Here is a 21,438-nt window from a genome sequence, read left to right on the forward strand (position 1 = left end):
ACTCCAACACACATGCTTTTAATCAAGTCTGTTATTTGAAAATTACTAGAAGATGGTTCTCCTCTTATCAGTTCAAGGTACAGCTACCATAAAGGCAATGCCACCAACCTTCCCAATCGTGCCAAGCAGAAATAGTCACTCCCAAGTCACTCGGCTCACCCCTTTACCACTGCACTTACTAGTTACGTGACTTTCTCCCCCAAAACTCTGAAACCCTCATGTGTCTGAAGCATGTCCTCCTCTTCTATTAACCTACACAGTGGCAGAGCTAGCTAGCTATCTACTGACACTCATGATTCTTCCTCTCTGAAACAGAGTTGCTGCTGAGAAGTTCCTGCTAAGCCAGGAACTACTTTTTCCAGCTTCACTTCTATCTGGGTGTGGCCACTGGGCCAGGTTTAGTCAGTGGAATATGAGCAGAAGTGATGTACTTCACCTTGAGGTTTTTTTAACATACCATACATCCACCATCCACACTCTCTTCTGCCTACCACCAGCTATGTGCAAACCTTGATGAGACAAGATGTTGCTGGCTTGATGAGGGAATCATTGCGTGGAAGAAAGCTACTGTATGGAAGAAACCATGTATTGGACTAGTGCAAGAGGGAGAAATATATTTCTTCTTTTTTTTTTTTTTAAGTGTATACATTTTAGGGTCTATTTGTTACCAGAACTTGCACTAACTAATACACAAGCCTAAACCAGTGGCATATACATCCATTCAAGGGACGGCAAATAACTAAATGGAGTATTCACCCATTTGCCTATGAAAGAGCCTGATTATTTTGTGCTTTTCAAGGAAAAGATTAACTATGGATTACATCTCATGAAATTATACCCAGTAATTGTTATTATGGAAATCATCTCAGAGTGCTATATGAAACAGACTGATGTTAGGAGGGTTTTATGTTTCTTCAAATTCATAGATACATATTTAAATTTTGTTAGTGTGGGAGAATGTTGAGGTAGCCATGGCAACAAGTTAAAGCAACAGAGGGCACGTGATGTACTGGGCTGCTTGGTGCTAGCCATGCCAGCAGAAACATAACATGATGATATCATACGGGGAAAACTCTACTAAGGGTTATGGTGTGGTAGCCAACTATCTGTCTTTCACCTTCTAGGAACCAAAGTGTAACACACTGATTTGTTCACAATTTTGATAATATTGCCAGTTCTGCAATGAAATGGATTTTGGAATAAAGATGAGATGATTGGTGGAAGATCAGCACTCTATCCCCACCCTTCTGAAAATACACACACACACACACACACACACGCACACATCGGGCTGACGCAAGTAGACTCTAACTGAGTTGATGAATTGAATGGACAATACATTTAAAGTAAGCGATCAAATTAAGCCCCTCCAAATTGAGCAGAGGTTTTGGAGCAAATTTCTTAAGTAATTACCCCAACTCTTTGATTTACTTCACCATGCACACATAGCCTTTATTGATCCCTTCTCTGTGGACCAGGAGCCTAATTCTCTGCAATATACTTGCTCCTTATTCAAGTTATCATCACTCTCTTATGAAAATTAAATGTTTCAAGCAGGGCTAGTCTACCTCCCCCAGGGATATTACTCTTCTCTCTGAGTGACCTTAGGGCTTCTAAGTGTCTGGAAGCAATAATCGTGAGATAGCACAAAGGGCAGGTGGCTTGGATTCAAATTAAAAGAGAAAAGAAATAGGTTTGGCCTCATGAAATGTGGCAAGTTGGAGTAGAGATGTTTGATGGGCAAGAACACTTTGGGGGGACTGATATCGCTGGCTGTTCTTTGAGTAGTAAAGGTAAAGAAAAAACTCCCCTGACATCGTTTCTCCTTAACACCCTAGCAAGTAATTCAGGAAAACTTTCAACTCTAAGAAGAAACAAAGAAAAAGGATGGCATCCTGACTTTTAGTCTAGACTCCCCTTTTCTTCCCCTTCTCTCACCCTACTGTTTCTAATTCTATGTGTGGATTCACGAGTGTCTTCTCCAGCCCCTCCTAGTTTCATTCTGAAACTATACTGGCCAACTTCTTGGAGAAGAGATGCAAGCTTTGAGAGTCCTTCCCTCCCTGGGACAGCAGGAGCCATGCAGGGAAGAGATTCCAATGGATAAGACGCCTTTATTGTAGTAAGAAGCGGGACAGAACGGAGGCGGACTCTGGACCCCACCTGCAGTGGTGCAAGGCAGAACCATTTCAAGAACACGGCACAGGCAAACATGAAGAGGAATCGAACTGAATTACAATGCCAGACAGTCTCAGGCGGCCCCTTGACTGCTCCTGGTACAAACCAGGGTCAAAGACGTCTGACGGGGCTCAGTAGACAGAGGAGATCAATAATGCTAAAGAGTAACGTCTGCAGTGAGACACAAATCATTGCAAGTTCAAATAAAATGCTCTCCATGCTCAGGTCTGCGGACGGAAGCCCTACAGCTGCCATACTGGCATTGCCCTCGTGATACCCCCTCTCTCCGCGGGAGGGGTAAGAGGGGGAGAGAGAAACAGCGGGAGCCAGGGGTGGTCTTCCAGCTCTTGTGTTGTCTGCCACTGAGAAACCCCTAATAGTTTAGCGTCCATCTGGCCGATTCAAGGAGAAAACACTGAGAGCATGAACTATTTTGAGAATGATGAGAATAAAGCACACTTCAGTCTCAGAAGAGGTTGGGAGGTAGCTAAATGAAGTTATGAGCAGCAGAATAAGCAGAAAGCAAATTGTATTCAATGACTTAAACCTACTGAGAACTTATTACACAAGCCAGGTCCATTTACTACTAAGGAAACTAAAGCATGGAGCTGTGAAGCCACATTCCGAACATCCCAGGATTGTCCATGGAAACTCCAGGACTCACACCGAGGCTGACTCGCTACAGAGTCAGACAGTGGTCTTAACTCCATGCCACACAGCTCTGTACAGGGCTCACTTCTAACTGCAACTAAATATGTTTCTCTAGGCCTTTCTCTTTCTAGCAGTCTTCATCACGTCGGGGTCGCTGGTGTGCACTTGACCCATCTTGATGCACAGAAACAAGGACATGTATTTCTAAAGGCCATCCAGCTGTCTGGGTGGAGGCTGGAGGCATCATACAGTGGATCACAGGGAAAGGCAGAGGGCATGGGCACTGCAGCGTAGTATCCTGCCATTTACTCCTCTTGGGGAAGTCTGCTAGGGGAGAGTTGAGTTCTTGAATCAAGAGGACAAACTAGCAAATTCCACTGTGGGTTACTCACACCTCCATAGTTTTGTTATTATTGTTGTTGTTCAATATATGACACATTGTTTTGAGAACCTACACCAACAGAAGCAAAAATAATGTAAAAGGCAGAGTCCATGGCCAGGACTTAAATTCTACATTGGGAGCATGCTGTCAGGGTCCTTCTGGGGACACAAATTCTCTGTGGCTCCCCAACCCTCTTGACCAATTTCACAGATGTAGTGCTAATGGTAAAAATGGAAGAACTTCAAAATGACTGCTCTACCTGTGGTTAAAAATTACTCTTCCGCCTTAGGAAGGATTGACTCAGCAGGGCCAACGCTTAGCTCCCTGTAGCTAGCTCCCTAGGTGATTTGTCCACACCCTAGCTTACTGATTTCTCACAACCATCTTTTGAGGTACCACACACCTACCTTCTAGCTGATGGAACTGAAGTTACAGTGATCAGTTTGCCCAGGGCCAGGCCCAAGGTGGTTGCACAGGGACGCATGCCTATATTCTCATGACATTCGTAATCAGTAGTCTTTCTTCTATATTCTTCTTGGCCTCTTTAATGATTAAGATCCTTGCCACACCTCTGGGTTATCATTATAACCTTGAGCAGTCATGGTTCCATGGAGTAGAAGGTATAGAGTGTTAAGCTGAGAAATTGTACCAAAATCAATGTAAACTCCAGAAGGTAATGCTTTGTCAAAACTCCTTAACTAAGTGGTTTACCTCTCCTTGTCTGTCTCCCCTAAAACCGACATAGAGAAAAATCATTCTGATTACTTGAAAGTTCATTAGTTGATGAGTTGGTCGGTTGGTTGATTCCAGATTTCCAGAACCTTAAAGAGAAGCATTTCATGTCAAAATAAACTTTTGTGGATAAGGTCTATTTGGGAAAGGATCTCAGATGAGCTGACGTAATGTGCTCGTGGATGGGTCCACCTCTGGAAACATAGGGTGGAGGGAAAAGGGCAGGAGCTTGGGAGTCATCCAGACCCAAATGAGAATCCTGGCTCCCCAACTGGGGGAAGTGGAGGAAGTCATTTTCCTTCTCTGAGGCTCAGTGTCTTCATCTTTAAAATCAGAATGATGCCACCACCTCAAAGAGGCAAGATGAGGAACAAATGAGATGACCTACATAAAAAGCTGATCATCACACTCGGCACAACAGACACTCATTCAGGAAAGCGGAGTTTCTTTCTCAGTCCTCTCTGACTACCTCTTTAATGTCCTTGAAGGAGATGGGGTGAGGGTACGAGTAGCACCCCCTGCTGGTTGAGTGCAGAGTCCATCTAAGGAAGACTTTTGGGATTCTCACCGTCTGCAACTTAAATTGGCTGCAGGAAGAGGCAATTCATACTCTTGCCATTTATCCTTGGGTACCCTGGTGTTGGTGGCCAGGAAGGTGGCATTTCAAACAAAGGATGTCTGACAATTGTAAGGCCAGATGATTCCTTTACTACTATTTGGTGTGTTGTGTAACAGATCTCCATATTGTGCCATTCAGAGTCTCTCACAACTGCCTGAATCCCACAGATGGCGTCTCCGCTTTCATACCGCCCTACTTTCCCAGAATTTCTACATCTCCAGGGCCATTACCGCCTCCTGACTCTCTCACACTTATCCTATTATGCTATTATCCTGCACCCAGCACTGGCTGCTTTATTTTCTACTTTCTGCCACAATATTATGGGGCCTGAGTTGCCGACTCTCAGATAGTGTCTGTCTGCTTGCTGTTTGTGTGCTCCACTGGGGAAAAGGGAGGTGTGGAATATCCATTTGTGTACGTATCAGGCGAGAGACAATGCCAAAGCATTTCAGCAAGCAGAAAGCATCCTAACAGGGATGCTGCAGGCAGAGGAAGGGGTTGCCTGTCCCACTAAAATAATTAAACCCCATCATTTCAAGTCCCCCCAACACCCTGTTACGTATATAATCCAAACGGCAAGGGAGGATGAGCAGTTAGCTGGTAAATTATCTTTGCATGTGTTCCCCTTTAAGAAAATAAACCACACACAAAAATTTTTTAATCACTTTACAGTATTAACTGTTTCAAGTGGCTCCCTACACAGAATTCTCTACCTCCGTGACAGCTCCTTTTCTGTGTTGATGGAATAGGCTAGAACCTGAGAGTTGTTCAGATCCAGTGCTAGGTTCAATACTTGGATTTCCAAATCCTAGTTGTATCGCCCGGGCTATTGTCTTCACACTGCAACCAACTTGGCAAAAGACTCAGTTCTTGGAGCTTCTATTTCCTCGTCTATTATACGGGGATGATACTGAGTACCTAGCCTGGTTTGGGGGAAAATAACTGAAGAACGGGGAAGCTGGTGATATCGTGCCTACGATCAGAGGAACTGAGACTTATTTATCCCGCTCCCTTCTTCAACACTCAAACACGCCATCAACCCACACATGGCTCTCTCCCATAATTCCAGTGGCCTATCTTCCTAGGTAAACTGGTTTCCGTGGGGCTGGATTCATTCCCTCTTACTCAGCCCAGGGACTTAGAATAACGGCTTAACAAATATTAGTGGAATTAGGAACAAGTGGAATTACAAACCTACAGAACAATTGGTGGGTTCAAAGGAAGAGAGGATCACATTTCTTTAAATTAGATTCTTTTCAGCCATACCCTTACAGATCACCATTCATAGTACTGTCTTAAAAAATGATCATGCTTCCATCTGACATACAAAAAATAAAGCGAGAGAGAGAGACAGAGACAGAGAAATGAAGAAAGATGGAGGAAGGGCAGAGGAAGAAAGGGAGGGAAGAAAAAAAGAAAGAAGACAACAACTGGGAGCTTCTGATGTCAAACAATAGTCCCTGACTACCCATCTTAAGCACAATGCTCGTAGAATACAAATCAACTTCACTACTAGCTACACCTAAAGGATAATTAAGAAGTACAATGTGATTTGGGAAAGAAGGGAGGAGAGAATCCCTAACTCCCACGGCTAACCAGAAATGACTTGAATCCTCTGACATGTTGTATTATTGGTGTAACTATCCCATCCCAGCAATAAGAGAGATGGAAAGCAAGAGTGGATCTTTTATGGAGTCCCAAACAGATCATCATCAGACATCATCCTTCTTTACTGAGCACCTACTATGTGTTTATAGCTCAGCTGCCCAGAAACTAATTCAGATCAGCTTAGCCCCAGTGGGATAAAGTTTGAGCCATGCATGATAAAGCTTGCATTAAATGCTTATTTAGAAGGAAGGAACAAGCAAGCTGCCTCAAAAAGAAGGAAAAGGGCACCGGCCCCCATTCTGGGAGGGACAACGTCTAGACCTCCCCTCAAAGAAAGTCTTATGTGTGGACCCAGGTGCTGCTGAGGGAGGCCTGGCGGGGTGGTGGGGGATGAAAGGCTTTCTGGAGGCCCTCTGACCCCAGCCGTCCCACGGGAAATGAGCGAGGAGGCTGCTGGCTGGCAGACAAGCAGGTGTGCCCTTAAGAAGCCATGGAGATTAGCCGGGGCTTATCCAAACCTCTGCAGGAGGCAAATCTCTCCTGGCTCTCTCAGGAGACCTCAGCCCTCCTCTGGCATCAAATAAGCCAGATGCAGAATGGACGTCAACTTGGCCTTTGTGAGTCCCGGGCCCCAGAGCAGGAATCTGGACACCATGACACTCACCAGAGCCCCCAGTGAGAATGGGTTTCTGAACAATATGTTTAGAAAAAGGAAAAGGGAGTAAAAGAAATGACCACAAGTCAGAATCACAGACAAATGAAGCCTCACTTATACTCGCATCTTTGCCTTTGGGGCAGTCTTTACGCCGCATCCACCCCACCTCAACCCACCCCCAGCCCCACATTTGACAATTTGACCATAAGTTTCTCTTTTCTCAAGAAACTATGGCTTCTGGGGAAAGTAGCTGGTATCTGCTCTTCAGCAAAGGTAAAAGCCAAAAGGCTCAAAGATTGATACCCTCATTCTCAGGAGCCCTAAGGAAAGCCAATTAGCAACATAAGCAGTGGAAGGAAGGAAAGAGGGGTTCCCATCAGTGTGGAATACATCCATTTAATTCCATGCCAAGGTCCAATGATGTGGGGGAAAGAACACTGGCTTTAGAGTCAGCAGATATGCATCAGAATCCTGATTCTGCTGTGTACAAGCTGTGTGACTCTGAACAAGTTACCTAACCTCTCTGAGCATTGATTTTCCCATCCCAAGGAGAGCATTAAACAGAATAATTGTACAAGCAGCTGGCAGAGTACCTTACTTATAAAAGGTGCTCAATAAACTTAGTCCCTTCCACTCTTCCCTCTTTCAATAACCCAATTCACTACATAAAACATTAGATAAAATCCCTACTATTTTACACTTGTCGAAACCCATTCCTAGGGAGGGTCATTCACTTACCCAAACCTCACCTAGATGGAAAGAGTAGAGAGCAGAATCCAGATTTCCCCGATGCCCTTGCTAGGCCTTTTGCTGTTTGATGGGCACCATAAAGATGACCCAGTGCCCAGTCTCAGAAAGGTCCAAACATGGGTGTGGCAGAGGGGAGACATCAGCATCCGATGCTAGTACAAACCAGGGAGGCTAGAGCTGTACTTGTCTCTCAAACATGCTTGAAACTCACCAGGAAACCCATGGCATGTATGGGATTGGGGGGGGGGAGGGGACGGTGCGGGTGGGCTTCACAACTTTAACTAACAGTGTAACCAAGAGCCCTCTCATCTTCTAAACTGGTTGTACCACACACACACTCAAGTACAAGACCACTGGCTCTGGAATGTCTGAAATGGGGAGATGTCCTTGACACAATGACAACAATAACGGGACTTTTTTCTTCAATTCACCACCTTCCCTGCCAGAGCATGCCAGGCCAGCGGGAACGTCCCTTCGGACCGTGGGCACTGCCTCCTCTCCACCTGACTCTCAGATCATCACTGGGGCAGGAAGGTTCTCTGCAACCCAGACTGCAGTCCATCTTGTCTTGCTTTCTTCCCAAAGGTAGTTAAATTTCTGTTTCTGTTTGAAATACCCTATCACCCGTACCTAAACAGATAATTTTAGAACTAGGACTCTCACATGCATTCTCTTGTTTTATAAATGAAGGAACTGAAGGAGGCTCAGAGATGTGGAAAACTTGTCCCAGGTCATGAAGCTAACGTGGTCAGTGCTGTGTCGATTTGGCGCCCGCCCCCTCCACTGACTGACCCAAGGTTTGGGGACCACGTGGATGGGAGAAACAATCTTTTTGCACAGTTTCATCAGTCTAGAGCTAACTGTGCACAGAGCTCCTGAGAAAGGCATTCAAAGTCAAGTGGAATAAGAACACAACCTGCATAATAGTCAAATATTCCATTAAATATCCTCAAGGAAAAAAATAAATAAATAAAATGCCAAAAAGCCCTTGCAAGAAGTACGACTTTTTAAATTCAGAGACTTCTTTGTGGGTCCCGAAGGCAGTGTGCTATAATTATTATGGAGAAGTCAAATCACTATAAATACATTCTTTGCTTTTGTCTCTTCATGTCTGAAAAAGTTGTTTCTTTCAGCTATAATTTACTGATCAACTACTCTGTTCCAGGTATATCCTAAGGCCAAGAATATGCAAATGGACAGCCACAGCCTCTGTGCTCAAGAAACTATCTGAGAAAAGGTAAAAACAGGTACTACGTAAGATAAATCAAAGACCTAAATGTAGGGTCTAAAGCTGTAAAACACTTCAGAGAAAATATAGGGAAAACTTTCATGACGTTGGATTTGGCAATGATTTCTTGGACGTAGCAACAAAAGCCAAGTAAAAAAAGGAAAAAGGAAAAAAAAGATAAATCGGACTACATCAAAATTTAAAACCTCTGAGCATTAAATGACATGATCAGCAAAAAGGCAACCCGCTGAAAGGAAGAAATTATCTGCAAATCATCTATCTGATGAGGGATCTCAAATCGATGAAAAACTCCTACAACAACAACAACAACAAGTAACTTGATTCAAAAATGGGCAAAGAACTTGAATTTTGGCAAAGAAGGCATACAAATGGCCAGTAAGGATGTGAAAATATCACCACTCCTCAGGGAAATGCAAAATTTACACTATAATGAAACACTACCTCCCCCTCCTTAAGATAGTTGCTACCCAAAGCAGAAAATAGGCATTGAAGAAGGTATGGAGAACTCAGAAGCCATGTGCCCTGTTGGTGGGATGTAAAATGGGATTGCCAGTGTGGAAAATAGTGTGGTGGTGCCTTCCATACTTAGAAAGAGAGCTATCGTATGATTCCGCAATCGCACTTGTGGGTACGTATCCAAGAGAACTGAAAACAGGGTCTTGAAGAGATATTTGTACATCTGTGTTCATAACAGACTTACTCATGGGATCCAAAAAGTGGAAATGACCCAAGTGCCCATTGACAGATGAATGGATAAGTAAAATGTGGTCTATACGTACCCCTGGAATACTACTCGGCCTTACAAAAGAAGAAAATCCTCATACATGCTACACTATGGATGGACTAGTGGACATTATGCTAAGGGACAGAAGCCAGTCACAACACAACAAACTGTGAAGACAAATAGTGTATGATTATCACTTATACCTGGAAACTAAAAAACAAAACAAATGAACAGTCAAAAAAGACAGAAACAGATTCATAAGCACTGAAAACAAACTGGCAGTTTTCAAAGGGGAGGAAAATTGGGAGGTGGGGGCTGATATTAGGGAAGGAGAGATAGAGGTATGAACTTCCAATTATAAGTCACAGGGATCAAAACCACAGCATAGGAAACATAGTCAATAATATTATAATAATAACTTTGTTAAAAATGATGAAGATAGTAATTTTTATGTTGTATATATTTGCTGAAAAATTAAAAAAATAATAAGACAAGAAATACAGGCACCGTCATCGCCATCAGTAAACTTAGCAGGAGCAAATGGAAATCTCTAGTACCCTAGAAAACACTGCAAAGGACCGTGAAGCCCCTATAAAACAACAAAGAAATGCTACGATTCTGTGTGAAAACATCCTGAGAGAAGAGAGAAAGCCTTGATGAAGATGGTGAACTCTAGACCCCGACTGAGTCTTTCTCACAAGACCATAAGCCTCACCACATGTTCATAAAACCAACAATGTTAAATTTCTCCATCCAGTTAGACATTGCTTGAGGCACCATCTTGATAGACATATCAGAACAACCTAAAAATTTCTAAATTGTTAACCTTGGCTTGTGACTGTTAAGAGGTTTTGCCTCATATCTTCAAGCAGGGCCAATGGGTATGGAGGAGCCCACTGCAGTGATTTGATACATTTTTGAAACAAAACATTAAACTCTTAAGGAAGGACTTACCCGTTGACTTCATCTGACCAATAATCTCCATCTTGGTTCCCCTTCCACAGGGCAGATCTCCTGGAGCATCACCGTCTTGGACAGACAGGAACAACGGAAGGTGAAACAGCAGCATCTTTACTGAGAGGGAAGACAAGAAAGACCGATTACCCCAGGTAAAGGGAGAATAATTTCCCCACAGTCCCGACACTTACATACCTCACTCAGCTTATGGGTGCCGTTCAAACACCATACCTGTCTCCTTAGCATTTTATGAGTTCCCTTGCCGTGTGTTTGTGGGCTCAGTGTTGTGCTAAGACTGGAAGTGCCTGGAGATGTGGTGCAGCCCCTCCACTCGGGAATGTCCCATCCTAGGGAGTGAGAAAGCATGAAAGCCCGAACCACGTTGTCAGAACGTAGGATGTCTTGTGGTTCTGTGCCTCAACTAAAGGACGCGCATCGCCTCCCCTCCCGCCCCTCTCAGCAGAGAACGCTGGAGCCCAGAAGAACAGAACGTTCACCAGGGAGTGCCTCCTGACTCTCTTGGCCCAATGAGGTGACGTCCTCAAACCCACGCGCCCTGGTGCTCAGCCTCCCTCTCATTACACGCCCAGTCTCTTCTGGACTTGGTCAGAGCCCACTGATGAGTCCGAGAGCACAGGACTCCATCCCTATTCTTGCTGGTAGACACTCCCCATCCCTTGGCCACGGAACACGCAACCATACCCCAGGTGAAAAGGCAAGTGGCCAGCGAGCGCCCACGTCAAGCCCGTCAGCACCACAGTCTGAAATGCAAGGCTGGCAGCACTGTCTTCATGAACGAAATACGATGCATCACCATGATCCCACGGCTCTGCTAACCCCCCCTGCCTGACCTGCTGGGTCAGCCACACCCCCGCCCGTTTCAGACACCCAAACTGATCTGCGCATGCTCCCTGATGACGCAAAACTCCGTGGGCAGGCGCACATGCGCACATCTGTTGTCGAAGCTCCCGTGCCACTGCATGGTCCTGGATTGAACATTCCTCCGCCCTCCACTGACCTAGACGGGGGAGGCGCCGTCAGTCTGCCCCTGAGCATCTGCACCCGCTGGTTCCAAAGTCAGCCTCTCACCCCAGCCCGTGGAACGTATTTAAACCTCAGTGAAGGGCCCTCACTGTCTTTTGTACTGGATCCATCCAAAAGGCTGAATGAAGCTTTTAGAACCAGCAAGGACCAGATGGCCCTCCAAGATCATTTCTGAATGTTTCCATCTGAGTCATTTGTATGCGGAAGTCTTCACAAAATAGCAATCTGGGTAGCAGGCTCCAGGCTGAGTCCAGCTTTCCAGACAGCCCATCTTTGCCTACAATTGAGAAGACAAGCACAATATTGTAGGGTTCCACAAAAATATTACAGCATTTATCTATATGTGTAGCATCAAATACACGAAGTGTCCCTGTCAGGCTGTCACTACAATGGTAGTGTGCCACAGCTACCTCCTTCTCCGACTTACTTGTCTTTCTCCCACTACACCTACCCCTTCTCCTCCTGCGCAGGCTGAAAGCCAGCTTTGCCAATCAGCCAGCAGAGGGTACTGCAGCACTGGGGCAAGAATCTGATTCCCGGTTCTGGGCCAATCCAGAGCCCTGAGAGATTAAGACTCATGAAAATGGGCTCTGGCCTAATCACCTGCTGGAAGCTCCCAGCCAGAAAGCTGGGGTGGGGTGGAAGATACGGAGCCAGCAGAGCACTGGCCTGCTCGTCTCAGCAAGTGTGAGCACAGAACCAGGAGTCCCAGAATAGGGTGAAGGCGGGGTTCCTGAGTGGGAGGCAAATCCGTATGAAGGGGGTCAACCCAGCATTCCCCAGCCTGGGGAATCTACCCTAGAGAAGAGGAAACAGGCTCATGCAAACACTCATACGGAGATATTTATGGCAGCTCTGCTCGTCATCATCCCAAACTGGGAATGATCCAAATGTCCTACTACCACTGAATGTAGAAACCAAATGTGGTGTATCCATACAACAGAAAACCACTCAGCATTTAAAAAAAAAAAAAAAAAAAAGTAAATTATGGATACATACGGTAATGTGGATGAACCCCCAAAGGCATTATGTTGAGGGAATGAAGCCATTCTCAAAAATTCCATTTGCATGATGACATTTATACAAGATTTTCAACATCTCAGCATTGCCAGGGACCAGGAGTGAGGGAAGGGTATGACGGCAAAGGAATAGCATGAAAGAATGTTTTGGAGTTGATGAAACATTCTGGATCTTGCTTTCGATGATGATTACATGAATTTATGGCTGTGTCAGAATTCATAGAACTGTATACTCAGGTCAGATTCATGATATGTTAATTAAAAACAAAAATTTCAAAAGAAATAAATGTATTAAAAAATCAAAGTGATACAATGTGAGGGGCAGGATGGGATACGCAGATGAAGAATGAAATCAACAAATGGTCATCATCAAGAATGTAAAGTCGGGGTAAGGCACAGAAGGCCAGAGCAGAGTCTAGCCAGGAGGACAGGCTGATGGGGATGGGCCCAGAAGATCAGGCTGATGGGACAGAAAGGTCATCTGGACCCTCGTGGTGTTGGCTGAGCAAGGAGTCTGTCACTCAATGTTCATGTGGCTCCAGAGACTCTGCTCACCCTTAAGAACCAATATTCATGGTAGTGCAGAGCAGGCTCGAGCTATTTCTACATTTCCCTTGCTGAGAAGAAGGGGATCCTCAGCTTTGGGCTGGGCTTTAGTTGAGAAGGGGTAAGTGACAAACAAAAGTCAGACAAATCTAATCTAACCTTCTCATTTGCTGATGGGGAATCTGGGAGAACCCCCAAATCTCACTGCCCGCTAGTGCCCTCAGAGGTCCTAGATCCCAGCCCTGGACCCTTTCCACCATGACTCACACCACTCCTTTGTTAGTTCTCCAGCCTGGGGACAGTATTGCTCTGTATCTGTTTTGGGCAGGTGAGATTATGTTTTCCCATTTAAAAAACAGCAGAACAAAGGTGACACCATTGCATCCAATCACAACACATTGAAACATTTACTACCTTCCTTAACCTTTTACTTGCTGTTCTTTTCTCAAATGAATTGCTCACTAAATCCCATATCGGAATCTTGTGTCCTTCTTCTCTTATTCAAGCCATTAAATATAATGATTAGACTGGATGATAAAAAGATAGTCAAAGATCTTACCTATCAAATAACCTTCTATATCCTATCCACATTTCTCATTTCCACCTAACTCTGTAGAGCTCAGAGAAGGGAGGTAGCCTTACATTTTGAGCTTATGACTCTTGGATTCAATGGTATGCAAGATAAGCCCGAGTTGAAGAAAGAGTGGATTGGAGGTCCTGATTCACTCCATTGATAGGAGATTTGAGATTTTATGATATGAGATGGGACATGGATGTGAAATTCTAGGTAAGTTACTTCCTCTCCCGAGATTTAACTTGCTCCCTTATTATGTGAGCTGATTGAGTTAGAAAATCACCACGGTACTTTCTGGTCCTACAATGTTAACATTCCATATTCAGCCTTAAGTATAGATTATGAATAGTTAAATCAGTGCACAAAAATTTGAGAAGTTTAATTTAGTAAATAGTTATTGAGGGTCTACTCTATTTTCAGGCTACATGCTAGCCAGGAGGTATTTAAGGATATGTAAGAAATAAACCCTGACTTTAAGGACACATAGCCTAATGGATCAGAACAAGACTCTAGATTTAAAGGCTCCACAGTCAAGGCACAGTTTCCCCTGTAACCATCTGGGTCATTTGTTTAACCTCTCCGAACCTATTTCTTCATCTCACTGCAAATAATAATGGCTCCAGCTACAAGTGAGAAATAAATAAGAGTATATTAAGTTTTATTACTAAGCCATTTATATTACTTTTCTATCCTCCTGAAACAGCATTTTTCTTTCTCTCTCCTATACTTTTTTTTGCAAATGATCTCCATTTTTAATCTCCTTTCTTGAAGTTGAATTTTCTATTAATGGTTTGAGATGCAATTCAAGTTCTACTTCTCCATGAAGACTTATCCATCTGTTCCAGCCAATACAAATCTCTCTGTCTCTGGGTTTTTGTTGCCTTTTTAAAACATTAAATGGTATTTCTTATTGTTTCATAATTGAGTCAGGTATGAATTGGTGTAAGCTTTTTTGAACTCCAGCTTCTTCTGCCCACAGCGACCTCAGATTCTACAGGTATCAAGTTGAACCCATGATTTGTCCAAAGATGCCACTCCTCTCCTTGGGTTCATTCAATTCATGGTTTCTCAATTGTTTATACTAAATACTCAAGTATTGATCATGTTTCCTTTCCAACATGCCCACCTCCAATCCATCCTAATAATTCCAATGTATTTGCATTGTTCTGATCATCCTCTCTCATCTCCATGAGCATCTCTTGACAGGGTTAATGCAATGACAGAGGGCAGGATGTCTTAGTATCACCTAGCAAGTTTTTCAAAATATCCTTATTAACCTTCCCATCACCCTGTATCAGAGTAGAAGCTTGGTTGAGGTGAGGGAAGAAACAGAAGACTAGGGAGGGAAAAAACCTGTGTATTTTGCAAAAGCTTCCCCAATTATTCTGATATATTGCCTATCACTCTTGAGCACCATCATGTTAAACTTCCTCCTTTCCAATCCTTTCTCCCTCTACTGACCAAATTACTTTTCAAAATTTCCAGTAATAACAGTTCCTCACTGCCTTTCAGGAACAAACAACAGATTCTTTAACCTGACTTTCACATGGCTCCAGGCCACCTTCCTGACCTGATTTCCTCCAATTTCTTCCATGCCCAGTAGGTTCCAGACAAACAAACCAGACCTTGTTGTCCTAGACACACCATACCCTTTCATTACCCCTTCCCTGATTCACATTTTACCTTGGAATTCCCTTCTGTTCTAACCTCATTAATCCTACCTGAAACAATGCCACTTAACTTTCAATGCTCAAGCCAATGCCGCCTCCCCCATGAAGTCTACCCCAATTCCTTCCCCTTTCCAGGCAGAATTAGCTGTTCCCTCCTCTAGACCTTCGTATCATTCTGTTCACAGTGTTAATCCACTGACCAACAGTTTGGGTAGGCTAACTTCCTTGACTCCCTCCAAAAGGTTACAGGTCTTTCTTTTGGTCTCCTACAGAATTGTTTAACTCTGTTACTGTTACACCCTATTGCACTCTGCGCGTGTGTGTGTGTGTAAGTATGTGTTGAGTTTCCTGACCCATTTATCTACCAAATTCTACTAAATTAACACCATATCCTCAAAGCTAGATGCCATTGTATCTTTCACTGAATCCCTAGCACCAACCAAGGGTGCAGAATTTTAGTGGCCCCTAAATAAATAAATCTTTGTCAAAATTCAAATTAGACATCATCCCCTAGTCAGCCTTCCCCAGCTCTAAGAAGTTGCCTTGCTTCACCACAGCACACTGTATATACCACTTTGTACCAAAATTATCTGTTAAACAGTCCATGTCCTTAACTAAGACTAACTTCATTAGGGATATGAACCATAATTTTTCCCTCTTTCTTACCCGTGGCATATGGCACAGTGTCTGACAAATGGCGCTACTCGCCGATGTTCTAGAACAACTAAACTGAATGCTCTGTTGTTTCTTTGCAGGGATCTTTACTGTATCTTTTACCACTCTTACATTTTGACACCTCCAGCCTTGGACTGAGAGCAAGCATTCAGCAAATATTTGTCAATTGACATAGTCATATGGAATGTTCCAGAATAAGTGGAGAGGATTCAGTGCCCTTCTCGGGTGTGTTTCCAGGAAAGGACAGACTGAGTCTTTCAGGCCATCACCCCAATCCTAGCCATTGTCCTCCCTGGTATTTCAAGTCAAGTCACCAAAAACAAGGATCTGTCATTGTTCTAATTTCTAGCTTATTTATCCAGTCAAATACCAGGCATTTTGCTCCTCTCCAGTTGTCCCAATATATTCACCAGATTGGCCTGTGTCATATTAACCTTGCCCAGGACTAGAAAAGAAAAAAGAATGGAGGGGACACAGAAATAAAATTCCTGAGAAAATTAAAAGTAATGCCTGCTTATGTGACAAGTTCAAAGCTGAGGTTTGGATCACTGGTTAATGTGTTCCTAATACACAGGCCTACTGGATAATGAAAACTTTTAACATTACTTTATCCACAACTGAAGAGTTTTGAAATTTTGAAATATTTGAAATTTTGTTTTTAAAAATGACACCAAAATATCGGGATATTTATGGGCATACACTCAATTGCAACTTATTATTACAAGCTTTGAAAACAATGTGTGGTACGTTTTCCTTTACACAGTAGTAATAATTACCATGTTTTTAAAAAGCATAAACCTGATAAAGTCTTTTTCTCCATATTTACGTAAAATAACACAAATACCCTTTTAGAAGTTTATAAATTTCCCAAACATTTTGAAAGCTTAGGCACAATCAGCTGAAACCTTTATATAAAGCACTGTTAGCTAGTGAGCAACCCCCAAGAAACTATTTTCCTAGAAGTTGGAAAGTAGCACTAACTAGAGTTAAGTAAAAACAACGAGTTCAATACTGGTCATAGCACATAAACTGGAAGGAGAGAGAGAAAGCATGGTTGCCATGAAAATAGGAGTTTCTTTCCAGATAGGTTTGTATGTGAAATTGCTCAGAGGCAAAAAATATAATGAACCTGCCCTTCTTATTTAATATAAAAGGTAGAGGGATACTGGTGAACTTGAATTCACATTGTATGATTTTATTTAAAAGTCCCCGGAGTCAGGATTACTCTCAATTTCTACGATCGAGGATAGATGATTGTCTTTCTACAGTGAGGTCATTTGTGTGATTAGGCATAATGCAGTATTTTATGGCTCCATCAAGAAGAATGAAATGAAGTCAAGAATTGAGAGGGCCTGGTTCAGATTCGTCTTACAAAATCTGATACCAGAAAAAAAAAAAAAATGAGTCTGGACTTGAGTGACTCTAACTGATTATCCATGCCACCAAATTTCACTGGTATAAAATGAAGTGATGTGGGATATCCAAAATAACTAGTCCTCATCAGGGAAGGATGGGCCCCAGTAACGATCACCACACTGAGTTGCCATTTAAGGTCATTTCCCAGATGAGCAAGTAGTAGGGGGAGGAAGGTAGAAACCATTTTGAGAAGATTCAATGCTTCTAATATCATCCATCCTAATGTCTGCATGTTCTGCTTTGTTAATGCTTAATATGACAAGAAAGGAAAGTTCCAAACTATCTTAAATGTCTCCAATGTGCAGAAAGACTGATTCTCCTTACCAGAGAAGAGGTCCCTGAAACCAGCAAAGTGCATCCTATTGAAACAACTTTCCTCCTCAACTGTCAATTTTTAAGGGAAGGCTAGGATCCTACTAACCAGCCCAGAGTTATTCTGAGATATCAAGAGCAACCGTGCAAACTGATGAACATTGGCACAAGGAGCTGAACAAGAAAGCTTAGATCTTCACGTTGGTCCATTGATCGAGCACCATGGGTTTCCCAGCACTGGGCAAGCCCAAACTCATTATCCCCTTATGCATATGAGGGGGAGAAAAGCCACTCCTTTCAAGAGTATGAAGACAAATGAGATTGTGATGATCAAATGATTTGAGCATTTGCGGGGACAAAAGTTTTGCAACAAGGACAGTAAGTGGTTTCCTTTAAGAGGTTAAACAATGCAAATAAATTACATTTATTCCATGCATTCTTAGAAGCTTGGATGACCTGGTTTCACTGGGCAAATGACACTGGTGTTTCTGGTCAGGCTTTATTTGTCTTACCCTGCCAGTCGCTGGAGTTGAAGAGGGAAAGATGAGAAGGCCCAAAGGGACAGGGACTTGTAAAAGGGATTGAAGAAAGTTAGAGGGCCCTTACAATATCACTACCTGTTTGAAGGATGACTAATCTGAGACATCTCTTTTAATACCCTCCCACAAACTTTCAAGCAATAGTCCTAGAGTAGGCATTTTATGGATTCCATTTTCATGAATAGGTGTGTAGATAATATTACATATTCTTTTCTCATCCTTCCAGATCTGCTCTCAGAGAAGTGGGTAGAGGAGGAACTTTTCTCCACACCATCAGTGTTTCTTTTGCATAGAACTTCACATTAAATGAATGTGGGAGAGGGGCGGGGAAAAGCCCTGGATTGCCACATAACTTCTCCTAGAATATTCTTAGGATTCTTACGCTGTGCTTAAAATGTCAACTGTCAAAATAATATAATTATTTTTCAAGGAAATCCCAAACATCTGCAGTTAGCCTAGCAAGTCTACATAAATGAAATAGTACACACCTCCTTGCCACCCCCAAAAAATAAATCCAGGGAGAAAACAGAGTTCGGTCAAAGCATCCTTTGTCAATGGCATCCTCGTTCTCCACATTTGCTTATTTTTAAACCCAACTCCTGAACATAAAACATTGTATCCAAATGCCACCTCTAGGCTAATGTAACAAACCATTAGTGGCTTTCTAGTTACTTCCCAAAATGCAACAAGAGCAGTTTGGCACCCTGGTTGATTAGCATGGTAGAAGGTCTTCATCTTGCTATTATGCTTTACACTTCTTATGAGCACTTAGAGTCCTATGTCACAAAGGAAGTTAAATGAGCAATTTGATCTCTGAAGGCCTTGTCCAGTTAGGTAGAAGGAGGTGTGCCATTCATTCAGACAGTTAGCACAACTGTCCTCCAAATTTAGAAGAGAAAAAAGAAATCCAGAAGAGTTTAAAAGGTGGTGACCCTGAGAGGTGTGTCTGCAACTTAACTGTAGAGTCTCCACAAATGAAATGCTTTTGGGGGGAAAAAAAAAGTTTTCAGTTGATTACGATGGTTGGAATTAATGAGTGGATTGAACATGGTTTAGCACCTTGGGCCATCCCCTACCATTTTAATAGTTATATTAAGTCAGTCTAAGGGTCTATGGGCAAATAGAAGTAGAAGAGCTACAACTTCTTTTATCATTTATACACACATCTATGTGATCTTTTGCTTGATTTATATTAAGGTGTTCTTCCAAAACACCAAAAGATACTATTCTTCCCTTTGTTTTTTTTTTTTTAAGATTTATATTTTTAAAACCCAGAAGATAAAAGGCACAAATAATATTTTAACCACACTGCATTCAAAATATAAAATATTAAAGATGGAGTTTTCATTTTTTCAGAAATGTCGAGGTTAGGTCTTCTGTAAGATTTTGCGAGTTTTGGATCTACTGGAACAACTCTTGGCAGTTGTGTAAAATATTTGGATTAATGGTTGAACTTGAACTTGTGCCTTTAAAATATCTGGGGATTGACCTTGGCCACAAGAGCAGTCGTTCCTTTCAAGTTGATCCAGCAGAAATTAAATATCTGCAGGGGGCACGGGCTGAAAGATGGGGTTCTCTCCAAGTCTGTTCTCCCATGGGATGAAGCGTTTCTTCCGGCTCCTTGGAGAACCACTGTTTGGAGGGCCAAAGGGACTTGTTTACAACACTTCCATCCTAGAGACCCTGAGCTTTTCATTAACCTCTTTGTCTTCGGCATTTTCAAGTGGAAATCCCAGCTGGCCTTGTGATAGTGCAGCCATTTGCCTCTCACTTCACATTTTGCCCCAGCAGATTGGTAAGAAGCTGGGGATCTCCATCCCTCTCAGCTCAAAACACTCTGAAGACCAACTTTCTCATACACAAAGGCTTTGGGAACATTTATTTAAATTTGACTTTTGAATCAATCCCAAGTGACTGTTCCTTGGCAAAAGATATGTAACTTTATCACAGATAAGTTTTCCTTGCTCACAATTCCTGGCCCCGAGTTGCTGTAAGGATCATGTAGATGTGTGTTGGAAATTAAACAGTGCGCTACCAGGGTGGCCACAATTAAATTCAGACTTGCATTCAAACCATGCCCTGTTCTGCATTTCTTCGAGAAGTTTGCTTTCTATAGACATTTCAAAATGTTCCTTCACAAAAGAAAGAGGCAGGGTGGCTGGGCCCAAGTCCCCTAAATCAGGGCAGTGAGAACAGAAAGGGGGAGGGGGGGATTTATTTGTAGGGTACCAAAGTAGCTGTTAATATACAGGGATCCTCAGACTTCTCATTTAAGGTGTTTTCTTAGGGAGCCCAAAAGTTATTCTCCCTCACTTTCACGGACAGACTACACCCGTTATTTGGAAAAGAAAGAAATTATGAGCTCATACTGACCATCAATCCACCAGCATGCATTATAACATGCAATGGCTCCTAGAAAGAAACATTTTCTTCCTCTGCTTAAAATACATTTTAGAATTGAAAGGCTGAATGTTAGCAACTTCTGATAGTAGTGAAGCGTCCCAGACTCATAGTTAGAAGTTTGATGGCTTAAGTGGGGGGCGGGGGGGAGTGATCAATTTGCAATAATTTTCTATGTAAGTACAGATAGTACAATATTTAGAAAGAAGAAAACTATGGGGAATCAATTACAGACATGGTTTTTCTACACTGCAACTAAGTTTATAAAATTTGCAAGTTTGTTTGTTTGTTGGCAAAATTGCTTGAATACGGAATTCAAATTTAAATATGCTTTCTGGTTCTATGTTGAATCTAATCATTTTTATTCAGTTGAAGAAATAGACATTACATGAAGTTAAAGTTGCTGGAAAGAATTCCTAGCATTTTCATGCTTATGCCAAATGGCCATTTGAAATACTTGCCTAAAAATCTATTTGAGCATGTGCTTTTGTAACCTTTGAAAAGTTTGGGAGTTATCAGAGGAGTTGGCCTGCTCAGAGCAGATAATCACTTTTGCATAAATGTTGCCCAAAAGAACAGCTCTCTGGTTAAGGTGCAAAATAACATAATCCTAAGATTTATAACCACACCAATGATGGTCAAAAGCATCTTATTTTTTTTTTTTTTTGTAATGTACTTTGGAAAGTTACCACACACATTTCACATGCAAGCTTAAATGATCCTGAAAAAGACAATCAC

The 21,438-nt window shown here is 42.6% G+C and overlaps 1 pseudogene; it reads right to left on the minus strand.

The window, feature by feature from the left end:
- The window catches only part of LOC131829328 (small ribosomal subunit protein uS10-like), a 58,820-nt pseudogene extending 47,409 nt beyond the window's left edge, over window positions 1-11,411 (minus strand).
- Between the last annotated feature and the right edge of the window lie 10,027 nt (window positions 11,412-21,438).

Source organism: Mustela lutreola, chromosome 1 (genome assembly GCF_030435805.1).
Source record: "Mustela lutreola isolate mMusLut2 chromosome 1, mMusLut2.pri, whole genome shotgun sequence".
NCBI classification, from domain to species: domain Eukaryota; kingdom Metazoa; phylum Chordata; class Mammalia; order Carnivora; family Mustelidae; genus Mustela; species Mustela lutreola.